Source organism: Oncorhynchus gorbuscha, linkage group LG15 (genome assembly GCF_021184085.1).
Source record: "Oncorhynchus gorbuscha isolate QuinsamMale2020 ecotype Even-year linkage group LG15, OgorEven_v1.0, whole genome shotgun sequence".
Classification (NCBI taxonomy): domain Eukaryota; kingdom Metazoa; phylum Chordata; class Actinopteri; order Salmoniformes; family Salmonidae; genus Oncorhynchus; species Oncorhynchus gorbuscha.
The window spans coordinates 63517460-63532182 of NC_060187.1; the positions used below are offsets into that span (position 1 = coordinate 63517460).

At 44.7% G+C, this 14723-nt stretch overlaps 1 protein-coding gene across 1 annotated transcript in view; it reads left to right on the plus strand.

The window, feature by feature from the left end:
- The window catches only part of LOC123997709 (synaptic vesicle glycoprotein 2A-like), a 60692-nt gene that overhangs the window by 1815 nt on the left and 44154 nt on the right, over window positions 1-14723 (plus strand). The gene's annotated exons all lie outside the window — the stretch shown is intronic.

The window sequence follows — 14723 nt, forward strand, 5'->3', positions numbered from 1 at the left end:
GTGCATCTCCTCCTCATGGACTGCATCAGATTTGCCAGTTCTTGCTGTGAGATGTTACCCCACTCTTCCACCAAGGCACCTGCAAGTTCCCGGACATTTCTGGGGGGAATGGCCCTAGCCCTCACCCTCCGATCCAACAGGTCCCAGACGTGCTCAATGGGATTGAGATCCGGGCTCTTTGCTGGCCATGGTAGAATACTGACATTCCTGTCTTGCAGGGAATCACGCACAGAACAAGCAGTATGGCTGGTGGCATTGTCATGCTGGAGGGTCATGTCAGGATGAGCCTGCAGGAAGGGTACCACATGAGGGAGGAGGATGTCTCTCCTGTAACACACAGTGTTGAGATTGCCTGCAATGATAATAAGCTCAGTCCGATGATGCTGTGACACACCGCCCCAGACCATGACGGACACTCCACCTCCAAATCCATCCCGCTCCAGAGCACAGGCCTCGGTGTAACGCTCATTCCTTCGACGATAAACGCAAATCCGACCATCACCCCTGGTGGGACAAACCTGTGACTCGTTAGTGAAGACAGATTTTTTTCCAGTCTTGTCCAGCGACGGTGGGTTTATGCCCATAGGCGACGTTGTTGCTGGTGATGTCTGGTGAGGATCTGCCTAACAAAAGGCCTACAAGCCCTCAGTCCAGCCTCTCTCTGCCTATTACAGTCTCAGCACTGATGGAGGGATTGTGTGTTCCTGGTGTAACTCGGCAGCCATCCTGTACCTGTCCCACAGGTGTGATGTTTAGATGTACCGATCCTGTGCAGGTGTTGTTACACGATCAGCTGTCCGTCCTGTCTCCCTGTAGCGCTGTCTTAGGGGTCTCACAGTACGGACATTGCATTTTTCCCCCCAGGCCACATCTGCAGTCCTCATGCCTCCTTGCAGCATGCTTAACACGGAACCCATACCGGCTGCGTGCGTGCTCCATCGTGCCCCATCGTGCATACATTTATGTTGTCCCCCTACACCAAACGCAATCACGACATGCAGGTTAAAATATCAAAACAAACTCTAAACCAATGACATTGATTTGGGGACAGGTCGAAAAGCATTAAACATTTATGGCAATTTAGCTAGTTAGCTTGCACTTGCTAGCTAATTTGTCTTATTTAGCTAGCTTGCTGTTGCTAGCTAATTTGTCCTGGGATATAAACATTAGGTTGTTATTTTACCTGAAATGCACAAGGTACTCTACTCTGACAATTAGTCCACACACGGTCAACCGAATCGTTTCTAGTCATCTCTCTCCCTCCTTCTAATCCTTTTCATCTTTGAACTTATATGGTGATTGGCATCTAAACTTTCATAGTATTACCACGACAACCGGCAACACAATTCGTCTTTCAATCACCCACGTCGGTATAACCAATGAGGAGATGGCACGTGGGTACCTGCTTCTATAAACCAATGGGGAGATGGGAGAGGCAGGACTTGCAGCACGATCTGCGTCAGAAATAGGAATGACTTCTATTTTAGCCCTTTGTAATGCAGACGCTCGTTGGCGCGCGCGAGCAGTGTGGGTGCAATAATTGAATAACATAGATTCCTAAATTTATTTTGTGATGCGAGCAGGTGGTCAGCCTATTAGGCACGTTCACGCAGATGAGCAGGGACCCTGGGCATCTTTCTTTTGGTGTTTTTCAGAGTCAGTAGAATGGCCTCTTTAGTGTCCTAAGTTTTCATAACTGTGACCTTAATTGCCTACTGTCTGTAAGCTGTTACTGTCTTAACAACTGTTCTAAAGGTGCATGTTCATTAATTGTATATGTTTCATTGAACAAGCATGGGAAACAGTGTTTAAACCCTTTACAATGACGATCTGTGAAATGATTTGGATTTTTAAGAATTATCTTTGAAACACATCATCCTAAAAAAGGGACGTTTCTTTTTTGGTTGAGTTTATAAATATATGTTTTTTCTCTAACCTTGCAGTAATTCCTCCGTGAGTCTCTTGGCTGATTCACTACTCTTCTGATGCTGCAATACTCACTGTAGTGTAACCTTGAGAGATTACTTTTGAAAGGTGTGTGTACTGTAGAGTACAGAGTAAAACAGAATACATTGAGAATGGCATTGCAGTTCAGTTTGGCGACAGTTACAGTCATGCCCATGATGATACATTCCTCTTCAATGCATAATCTTCATTGAAGTTTTGATATTACTCCCTCTGTGTTGTTTGTGCTTGTTCAACAACCCGTTGAGGCCAGATGAGCCATTTGTAAAGTGGCGTTAAAGGCAGTATTCATTAAATACAGTGGCTGTTTGGGCTCCTTGAGCAGTGATGTGGCACAGAAGTACAATCAAGTACATCAAGTACCCGCAAGCTTGACAAACTGGGGAAGTATTGAGACACAAGGGGCTCTGGATCAAGCTCTGGGTGGCTATACTAAGGGAGAGTTGGGCTAATTGTACAATAACAATATAATGGAGGTTATCCATTGAAGAGGGAGAGTATCATGGATATGCGACAGCAGCTCCAGCCTCCACAGTTAGCCAGACGACAGGGAAGGGAGCTGGACATTTTGGTGTTCTTATTTTCTGCCTGCTACCTCTGCTGATTAGGGTGTGCTCTGGTCTGTCCTCAAAGATGAGCCTTGTCACAAGTTACAACTTGACTCCGCCGCGGTGGCTGTGAGCACATAACCATAACACACCCTAAAACAGTCTGAAATAGCCTGTGGACCAGCAACACAGACATTCAACTCATTCCCATCCACCAGTATCCAATACATATCGCTGAGATCACTTGATCAGTGCAGGTGTTGCTAAATTTAGACAGTCCACTTCCGTCACCGCCTAGCAACCCAGAAACACAGGCCATCGGTCAAATACATACTTACGTGTTTTACATTTCTACTCTCTTATAGATTGACTGTACAACGGAGAGATAATCAATGCCTTTTTTTGTGTGTCTCGACAGAGTTCTCAAAGCACATTACCATCCGTCTTCCACTGACAGCACATTTGCTTTTAATCTGCCATAAGGGTTATCTACCTCAGAGGAATGTAATGTTGTAAACCAAACTGTAAAGTGGTAGCAAAACAAATAGCCTCAGTGCACGCAGTAGGAAAACAAGAGCAAACCTTGTCGCTGTATAGTAGCAATTTCAAACGCTTCACATGGGCTAAATTTGTAACAGCAACAAATGGTATTAAGCATAACACTGAGAATGGAGAGCTTGCCATAGTTTCTACAGAATGCAGTGGTGAGGATATCTGCATCGAGAGTACCCCAGTCCCCAGCATCATAATCCTCTCCTCCCATAATCCCTGCAGTATATTTTGGGGTTCTGTTAGAGAAATCACCTTCTCCTCTCTGGTGTTTCACTGCAGTGTGCAATTTCCTGTTCGTAAGATTCCCTTTCTCCAGCAAGGACATTTTATACTTTCCTCTCCAACCTTTCACAATTGTCACAGCCAGCACACATAGTCACAATTTTCTCATATTTCAGTTCAAAGCCGGGCATCCTTGTGTTAGCATCTACACTTGCTGCTTTGAAACAGTAACAGAAACATTGTTGTAATGAGTCATGAAACGACCATGAAAATGGTAAAAACCCTCTACACATCTATTATTTCATACGTAGGCATTACCACTCAGACATTACAGTAGGTATAATCAAATGCCAATAGCTTCTATTAGAGAATCAGAGCCCCCGTTTAAAGGTGGACAGGAGTGGTACAAAGTAGTTACCCTTGACATGGATACCACCAACATCCAATTCAAGTACCGTACTGTTAAAACCTATGGACTGTTACATCGTTGAAAGGAATACAAGCTCATTGAGTTGTCTCCCTCTGCATATATCACCCATTTCATTCCCTTGTTGCCTCTCAAAACCGACATGAAGAAGCCCTCTCAAATAGTACAATATTGTGTATATTCAACTATTCTGTCGCAAGGGCAACTTCCACAGATGCTTATAATGACATTTGTCATTATAGGCACTGGGAATGCATCCACAGCTGTTTTGTCTTTGAATATCCATATAGCAGTGTGGGGAACTAAAATGGATGCTGGGATGACATGCTGTTTGACATGGTGTTGCCGACTGCTGTAGTGAGCCCAGGTTGACTACGCACACTGAGAGGTTCCACCCAGGGAATGATGACAGTGATGACGTGACTCATGTTGGGCTGTGCCCTTTCCAGAGGGGACCTCTCTCTCTCTTTCTCTGCAGAACCATACATACTGTCTAGGTGGGTGGAGCTACTGTATGAGCCATGAAAGGAGTGTGTTTACGCACATCCAAACATGGCACTGGAGCTGGACAGAAAGGAACAGCTAAATAAATAGATATTGTCTACTCTCTGTTTGCTGCTCCTGCTGAACAGCCTCTCATCATCCTCTCTCGGGTATACCTCCACCCTGCAATGCCCAACCCAGGAGTGTCTAGCCTGTGCAGTGTTCAGGCAGCAGTGACACAATGTAATCAAATAAAGAAATACATTTCCTTTGAGTCTCTTACTAGGTACAGTACCCACCAAAAGTTTGGACACACCTACTCATTCAAGGGTTTTTCTTGATTTCACTATTTTTTACATTGTAGAATAATAGTGAAGACATCAAAACTATGAAAAAACACATAATCATGTAGTAACCAAAAAAGTGTCAAAGAAATCCAAATATATTTTAGATTTGAGATTCTTCAAAGTAGCCACCCTTTGCCTTGATGACAGCTTTGGACACTCCTGGCATTCTCTCAACCAGCTTCATGAGGAATGCTTTCCCAACAGTCTTGAAGGAGTTCCCACATATGCTGAGATATGTCTGCATATGTCCTGTTGAAAAACAAATGATAATCCCACTAAGCACAAAACAGATGGGACGGCGTATCACTACAGAATGCTGTGGTAGCCATGCTGACTAAGTGTGCCTTTGAGTTCTAAATAAGCACCCCCACACCCCCTCCTCCATGCTTCACAGTGGGAACCACACATGCAGAGATCCTCCATTCACCTACTCTGCATCTCACAAAGACAAGGCGGTTGGAACCAAACGTTTAAAATGTGGATTTCCACCGGTCTAGTGTCCATTGCTCATGTTTCTTGGCCTAAGCAAGTCTCTTCTTCTCATTATTGTCCTTTAGTAGTGGTTTCTTTGCACCAATTTGACCAAGAAGGTCTGATTCACACTGTCACTACACTTGAGGAAACTTTCAACATACATCATCACTGAGGGATGACTTGGCCGCTGCGCCCCTGTCCTTGTGCCCAGAAAACCAGGCATGAATTATGGATGGGTGTTTCGATCGCTCCAGGCTACCCCTGGACGCTTAGACCAGAGCAGCCAATAACTGATGGATGTTTCGACCAGACCAGGCCACCCCTGGACTCTCAGACCAGAGCAGCAGATATCTGAATTACGGCAAGAGAGGAAAAGGAACTGAGTCATAACTTAGCTGTCTAAGTAGATCATATTCTGAAAGTTACTGTAACAACCTCAACTCACACTTCCCTATTTTCCACAACTTTCTTTTTTTTAATATGATACTCTTTTCTCTCCTTTCTTTGCAGTTTGTGGTAGATTGACATGAAATTAAAAGGTGTGTGTGTGTGTGTGTGTGTGTGTGTGTGTGTGTGTGTGTGTGTGTGTGTGTGTGTGTGTGTGTGTGTGTGTGTGTGTGTGTGTGTGTGTGTGTGTGTGTGTGTGTGTGTGTGTGTGCGTGCGTGCGTGCGTGCAAGCTTGTATGTATGTCCTCACGGGAGTCCCTAGGCTCTCTACCTGTCTGCCTTACCTCAACAGAGCACTCTATTGTCTACCTAGACTTATTCCTTGAGGGAAATTCAATGACTTTATTACCTAGACAGACTGTCTAGTCTATCATGTCGTATTCTCAAAACTGCAACTCATGCAACTTTCGCTTAGAATTAGAATAAGTGAAAAGGTATTGGTTTGTCTGGTCTTTCAGAGTGGCACCTCACCCGCTCCAAGGGGAACCCATTTAAACACATTTACTTTAATTTCACACATTCAGGAGCATTCTACAGTATATTCATAGGATCTTTAGTTTTGGACCACTGGTTCCTCATTTAGTTCAATATTTAGTCTCTAGAAGGTCATATATTTCCATTGCAGTTAGTCTGTTACAAACAGATGTTGAGATATTTGTATTCCATGTTGTTTGCTACCCCCTCACTAACACGCTTTCTGGTATTGAGGAAATTATTGAAAGCAAAAAAGACACTCACGAGAATGTGAATTTGGTCTCTCGCTCGATGTGTACTGTAAACTGGAGATGATTATGGTCCACACACCTGTATTGATAGTTATACCTATCCAAGTGTAATGGGGTTATGTGCTTCCTGTTGAACAGAAACTTATTGCCCAATCAAATGGACTTGACTAGATACACATCCTCCTCAGTGTGTATGTGTTTCACCATGGTGGACAGAATGGTGCCAGCATAGGGGTTTGTTGACTGGACCCTGTGGGGATCACTTCTAACAGACCAGACATGTGCCAGGAGTGAGTGGGCCGCACTGACACGGCCCAGCATGCAGTGCTCTGCACACATGACACTGAGGCAAGCCAAGGTTTTGCTGGGAGTATGGTGTGAAAATATGGCTCAACCAGAAACGTGATACATTGGATACGGCTTGAGGTATATTTAAGCAATAAGGCACAAGGGGGTGTGGTATATGGCCAAAATACAACAGCTAAAGGCTGTTAGGTGCGGCGCAGCGTGCCTGGATACAGCCCTTAGCTGTGGTATATTATCCATATACCACAAACCCCGGAGGTGCCTTATTGCTATTATAAACTGGTTACCAACGTAATTAGAGCACTAAAAGTACATGTTTTGTCATACCCGTGGTATACGGTCTGATATACCACGGCTGTCAGCCAATCAGCATTCAGGGCTCGAACCATCCAGCTTATAATTACATATACTGTCGGCCTACCCAGGTAGTGAATAAACAGGGATGAAGATTGCTGCAGTTACCTATAAAGGATATTGATGGTTTTCCCCATGACTAATCATGGCCATGCGTCTTCTCTCCTCACCATGTACAGTAAATCTGAAGCCAATTGCTATTCATTTGGACCATAACACTTCAAATCATATACGCGGAAATTCCCAGCAATTTAATTCACATTTGACTGTGTGTTTATTAATAGTAAGAAAACTCTTCTGGACATCAGCAGGCAATTACTGGCATGTTCCACTGCATTTCAGTTGGGTTTATCAGGCATGAGTCATAATGCACTGGAGCTGCAGTTTAGCTGAGCTGCTTTAGCTAAACTTCTGATGATTATAGCAAGGCTGCTGATGACTCCAAGCCACTTTCTCTCTCTCTCTCTCTCTCTCTCTGCAGTATTGTACTGTAACTTGGTGTTGATGAGCTTTTCCATTAAATGTTCTATTATGTTACCTCTTAGTCAGCCTCAATGGCCGCCGCATTTACACAGGCAGGCCAATTCTGATCCATTTTTTTATTATGTTCTGCTAATTTCATTCATACCTTTTGGCTGTAACATTTAGCATGTCTTCTCACCAGAATAGCATAGCTCAAGGGAAGATATGTGATCATGCCAACTGACAGCTGTCCTTCTTAATCCACAGCTGGAAAGGACACTTCCTTTTGCCTTGTTGAAGGCGGTATTTTGAACCGATGTAAGAACAAGTGGGTTTTCAATTGCACATTATTGTTATATTTGGCTCTGAAAAAGATCTGATGTGAAAAGATCAGATGTGATTGGTCAAAAGACCAAATATTAAGGGGAAAAAATCAGAATTGGGCTGCCTGTGTAAACACAGCCAATGAGAGTTGATAGTGGCTTTGTCATCGGTGGTGACCTGATCTGTTTTGGGTTGTAACTAAGGACACTTCTTATCTTATTAAAAAAAGGCATCTATCATCTGAAGTGTCATCATCAGAAAAGACCTGTTCTATAATGTGCAGATGGTGCTGTTTGCACCGTATTATGCTTGGGAATTAACAACCTATAGGCAAACATGTCCTTTTATGAAGGCGGTCTGCTTCCAAATGTGATTTAGAGTGATGACAGTGTGGCACACACCTACACGGGGGGGGGGGGGGTTATTATAGACATCTGTAGTTGGATGAGGTGGCAGAGCGCCAACATGGAGGTGAGAGAGAGAGGGTGAGAGAGAGAGAGAGGGTGAGGGGGAGAGAGAGAGAGAGAGGGGGGTGTGAGAGAGAGAGAGAGAGAGAGAGAGAGAGAGAGAGAGAGAGAGAGAGAGAGAGAGGGGGTGAGAGAGAGAGAGAGAGAGAGGAGGTGAGAGAGAGAGACAGAGGGTGAGAGAGAGAGGGTGAGAGAGGGAGTGAGAGAGAGAGAAAGAGAGTGTGTGATTAGAAGTGGAGGTACAGTTGGAGTTAGAAGTTTACATACACCGTAGCCAAATACATTTAAAGTCAGTTTTTCACAATTCCTGACATTTAATCCTAGTAAAAATTCCCTGTCTTCGGTCAGTTAGGAACACCACTTTATTTTAAGAATGTGAAATGTCAGAATAATAGTAGAGAGACTGATTTATTTCAGCTTTTATTTCTTTCATCACACTCCAAGTGGGTCAGAAGTTTACATACATTCAATTAGTATTTGGCAGAATTGCCTTTAAATTGTTTAACCTGGGTCAAATGTTTCGGGTAGTCTTCCACAAGCTTCCCACAATAAGTTGGGTGCATTCTCCTGACAGAGCTGGTGTAACTGAATCAGTTTTGTAAGCCTCCTTGCTCGCACACACTTTTCAGTTCTGCCCACACATTTTCTATAGGATTGATGTCAGGGCTTTGTGATGGCCACTCCAATACCTTGACTTTGTTATCCTTAGGCCATTTTGCCACAACTTTGGAAGTATGCTTGGGGTCATTGTCCATTTGGAAGACCCATTTGCGACCAAGCTTTAACTTCCTGACAGATTTCTTGAGATGTTGCTTCAATATATCCACATAATTTTCCTACCTCATGAAGCCATCTATTTTGTGAAGTGCACCAGTCCCTCTTGCAGCAAAGCACCCCTACAACATGATGCTACCAACCCCATGCTTCACGGTTGGAATGGTGTTCTTCGGCTTGCAAACCTTCCCCTTTTCCCTCCAAACATAACGATGGTCATTATGACCAAACAGTTCTATTTTGTTTCATCAGACCAGAGGACATTTCTCCTAAAGTACGATCTTTGTCCCCATGTGCAGTTGCAAACCGTAGTCTGGCTTTTTTATGGCGGTTTCGGAGCAGTGGCTTCTTTCTTGCTGAGCGGCCTTTCAGGTTATGTCGATATAGGACTCGTTTTACTGTGGATATAGATACTTTTGTTCCTGTTTCCTCCAGCATCTTCACAAGGTCATTTGCTGTTGTTCTGGGATTGATTTACATGTTCCGCACCAAAGTACGTTCTTCTCGGGTCCCATGGTGTTTATACTTTCGTACTATTGTTTGTACAGATGAATGTGGTACCTTCAGGAGTTTGGAAATTGCTCCCAATGATGAACCATACTTGTGGAGGTCTACAATATTTTTTCCTGAGGTCTTGGCTGGTTTCTTTTGATTTTCCCATGATGTCAAGCAAAGAGGCACTGTGTTTGTAGGCCTTGAAATACATACACAGGTACACCTCCAATTGACTCAAATTATGTCAATTAGCCTATCAGAAGCTTCTAAAGCCATGACATAATTTTCTTGAATTTTCCAAGCTGTTTAAAGGCACAGTGAATTTAGTTCATGTAAACCTCTGACCCACTGGAATAGTGATACGGTTACAAGTGAAATGATCTGTCTGTAAACAATTTTGGGGAAAATGACTTGTGTCAATGCACAAAGTAGATGTCCTAACCGACATGTCAAAACTATAGTTTGTTAACAAGAAATGTATGGAGTGGTTGAAAAACGAGTTTTAATGACTCCAAGTGTATGTAAACTTCCGACTTCAACTGTATATGCATCCCTAGAGAGATGTAACATTGACACAATGCTAAAGACCTGCTGTTTATACCCTGTCACAAAAACTCTGTTAGATCAAAACATCCATGAAGAGCCAATCTCATTCACTCTTCTGTCCTCAAATAATAATTTACTGTCCATCCAGAGCATTATGGATAATCTTCCTGATTAGCTAGTTCATGTAAGCACCCGCCAGACTACTGTATTGGACAGCCAAACAATACTATATTGTTGAGGCAAACTATACTCTCATGGAAGTAAATTGAGTTGTTTTACCACATACAGAATCTGTGGGATTTCATCAAACCACAGTTTAGTCAGGTGGATATGATGAGAGTGGGAGAGTAGAGACCTGTCTACACAGTGCACTATCTGTTTGGTGTTTTTAGTCCTACTGTAATCCATCTTCTTACTCCATTACTGGCTGACTTCTCCCCGGCAACACTGTCTCCCGCTAAACGTTTAGAAAGCCTCCGCTGAATAAAATGTCACTCCTTTATCACATGCATTTCTCTCTTTGGTGGATATATACCCCACATTGTCAAATGGAGATCTGTTTGAAGTGGATCTAAATGACCGATTTATATGCACATTCACCTAGCTTATCCAAGTGTAGTCGAAGGCTAAATTGAAGTGTCCCTATTCAGACATTTACATTTACATTTAAGTCATTTAGCAGACGCTCTTATCCAGAGCGACTTACAAATTGGTGCATTCACCTTAAGACATCCAGTGGAACAGTCACTTTACAATAGTGCATCTAAATCTTAAAGGGGGGGGGGGTGAGAGGGATTACTTATCCTATCCTAGGTATTCCTTAAAGAGGTGGGGTTTCAGGTGTCTCCGGAAGGTGGTGATTGACTCCGCTGTCCTGGCGTCGTGAGGGAGTTTGTTCCACCATTGGGGGGCCAGAGCAGCGAACAGTTTTGACTGGGCTGAGCGGGAGCTGTACTTCCTCACAGCACAGAGTTGTGGGTTTTCTGTGGAAGGGTTTTCTTGCTAGTAGGATATATGACAACAGTTAGCTTTTACTGACAGACTCCCCAAGCCACTCATGCCATTTTGTAATGGGATCTTGACTCTTGTCCTTGGCAGAGTGACTGACAATCTGTGCTCCAGTGAACTGTATACAGAGGAGTCAGAGAGAGTCGACTGAAACGGAAACATCATATTCCCTCCATACTCCATTGTTTGAACAGAGGGAGACACTGTGCACAAAGATCGATACAGCTTACTGTACACATTTATACACCGAAAGGTATGTAGGGTCTCATGTACTGTGATTAAACAAACAAGGCTTTTGGACAGCCAGCCAGACAACTGTACTGTGCAAACAAGCCTTATATTGAGTTATAGGGCCTACTCCATTGTATCTGTTTTCATTGACTTGTGACTTTTATTGATTGTCTCACACCTTATACTGCATGACATAAAGTTGGGCCTATACTGCATGACATAAATTTGGGCCTATGTCTCTAGTATTCTCTTTTAACATACATCGTTTTTCCAACTCATAAACTTTCTTGGGTGGATTAATAGCCCTGGTGGCATTAGCACTAAACTAGAATCGCTTTAAGCCACGGCGACGTACCCTTCTGGCACAGAACTGTCTGAACTTGTTGTTGTCTTTAACTTCGGCATATATTCCTCCATTACTATTAGCACAATGGTTTTAGGGTGGAAATTGACAGTGTTGTATCTCTGCTCTCTTTTATTGTGAGCAAGCTGCTGCTCTGTTCCGGTTTCGTGTGTGGTGTAGAGAGGAGCTCCACTGACCCCCTGGCATCCTCTCAGCTCACTAGAAGGAAATAGGTTTAAATAATTAAGTCTTTCATCACTGGCAAACGACAGCTAGGGTTTTGGTCCGGCTCCCTTTGGACACCTAATTTATTATCAATTTACACTTCATTGAAGAGGCCAGGCCCAATAGGAGATGTGCTTTACTTTGGAATAACTCATTACGTTGTTATCTTATCGCCTTTCTTGCTGTTTATCCCGTATATTAAGCCCTTTGTTGTTGTATATTTCCAGAAGGATTTGCTGTCTTGTTGTGGCCAAATGTCCACATCATGACTCACAGAGTAGTTCAAGTTTTTTTCTAGTAGTAACAGCCACATACTTGATGCAGCATAACTCTCAAGTAGAGAATGGTTTATTATTCCAGGCTAAAGAGCCTATCTGTACCTACTCATATCTATCAGTAGTGGGGATGGTTAAAGAGAAATCTGATGGTGATGGCTAGCTCATTGCATTTAGCAGTGAGTGGCTCCTGGTGTTGAAGTCGTGACCATGGAGACAAAGGACAGCCAGCCAACCGGCTGGTGTCTCCGAGAGGGATAGAAGATTGACTGAGGCGCTGTGTGAAGATCGAGATCTCTAGACCAAGAGCAGAGGTGGGCGGTTTTAGGTGCCCTGAAGATCTTGGATTGCTAAGAGATGATACAATATGCTTTTGGTTTTGGAGCAGCTCTTTTACAGAATAGCCTAGCTCAGTGGACCGTTACAGTAAGGTACACCAGGGTCTCTAGAATGGGTTAGGTGAGTAATTAAAGACATTTAGGGGTAAGGAGTAACTATATTTCAGTAGGTGGGGGAGGTTTAATACAGCTTTTACTCTTCTGTTTTAGTGTCACGTTTTCTTATCCAAACACAGAACTAAATATGTCCTCTGGGAGGGCCTCATTCATCTTCTCTGACGACACATGGAATATGTCCTCTGGTTGCTAAATTGAGATGTCTTACCAAAGCAGACTGTCATGCAGGTGAAAGAGGACCCAAAAGCGACTTGGCGAAAACAGAGTCTTTAATCCAGTAAAGTAAATACAATCAAAAAACACAACTTTCACTCGAAATGACGAGGACAAACTGGAGACTCGATCTTGAACAGCAGGTGAACAGCAGGTTGCCTCGGGAAGGCACTTGAACCAGACAGACTCAGACACCTGCTCACCACGCAGCATCTGAGGAAAACACGACACGACAGGGCGATACACAAACACAGCACGGTGAATTCTAGACAAGGAACCGACAGGGCAGAAACGAATAACAAGGAGAGAAATAGGGACTCTAATCAGGGAAAAGGATCGGGAACAGGTGTGGGAAGACTAAATGATTGATTAGGGGAATAGGAACAGCTGGGAGCAGGAACGGAACGATAGAGAGAAGAGAGAGCGGGAGAGTGAGAGAGGGGAGGGGAGAGAGAGGGATAGAAAGAGGGAAAGAACCTAATAAGACCAGCAGAGGGAAACGAATAGAAGGAAGCACAGGGACAAGACAAGATAATAAATGACAAAACATGACAGTACCCCCCACTCACCGAGCGCCTCCTGGCGCACTCGAGGAGGAATCCTGGCGGCAACGGAGGAAATCATCAATGAGTGAACGGTCCAGCACGTCCCGAGACGGAACCCAACTCCTCTCCTCAGGACCGTAACCCTCCCAATCCACTAAGTATTGGTGACCCCGTCCCCGAGAACGCATGTCCATGATCTTATGTACCTTGTAAATAGGTGCGCTCTCGACAAGGACGGGAGGGGGGAGGGAAGACGAACGGGAGTGCGAAGAAAGGGCTTGACACAGGAGACATGGAAGACAGGATGGACGCGACGAAGATGTCGCGGAAGAAGCAGTCGCACAGCGACAGGATTGACGACCTGGGAGACACGGAACGGACCAATGAACCGCGGAGTCAACTTACGAGAAGCTGTCGTAAGAGGAAGGTTGCGAGTGGAAAGCCACACTCTCTGGCCGCAACAATACCTTGGACTCTTAATCCTGCGTTTATTGGCGGCTCTCACAGTCTGTGTCCTGTAACGGCAAAGTGCAGACCTCACCCTCCTCCAGGTGCGCTCACAACGTTGGACAAACGCTTGAGCGGAGGGAACGCTGGACTCGGCAAGCTGGGATGAGAACAGAGGAGGCTGGTAACCCAGACTACTCTGAAACGGAGATAACCCGGTAGCAGACGAAGGAAGCGAATTGTGAGCGTATTCTGCCCAGGGAGCTGTTCTGCCCAAGACGCAGGGTTTCTGAAAGAAAGGCTGCGTAGTATGCGACCAATCGTCTGATTGGCCCTCTCTGCTTGACCGTTAGACTGGGGATGAAACCCGGAAGAGAGACTGACGGACGCACCAATCAAACGACAGAACTCCCTCCAAAACTGTGACGTGAATTGCGGGCCTCTGTCTGAAACGGCGTCTAACGGGAGGCCATGAATTCTGAATACATTCTCGATAATGATTTGTGCCGTCTCCTTAGCGGAAGGAAGTTTAGCGAGGGGAATGAAATGTGCCGCCTTAGAGAACCTATCGACAACCGTAAGAATCACAGTCTTCCCCGCAGACAAAGGCAGACCGGTAATGAAGTCTAGGGCGATGTGAGACCATGGTCGAGAAGGATGGGGAGCGGTCTGAGACGACCGGCAGGAGGAGAGTTACCCGACTTAGTTTGCGCGCAGTCCGAACAAGCAGCCACGAAACGGCGCGTGTCACGCTCCTGAGTCGGCCACCAAAAGCGCTGGCGAATAGACGCAAGAGTGCCTCGAACACCGGGATGACCAGCTAACTTGGCAGAGTGAGCCCACTGAAGAACAGCCAGACGAGTGGAAACAGGAACGAAAAGGAGGTTACTAGGACAAGCGCGCGGCGACGCAGTGTGCGTGAGTGCTTGCTTAACCTGTCTTTCAATTCCCCAGACTGTTAACCCGACAACACGCCCATAAGGAAGAATCCCCTCGGGATCAGTAGAAGCCACAGAAGAACTAAACAGACGGGATAAGGCATCAGGCTTGGTGTTCTTGCTAC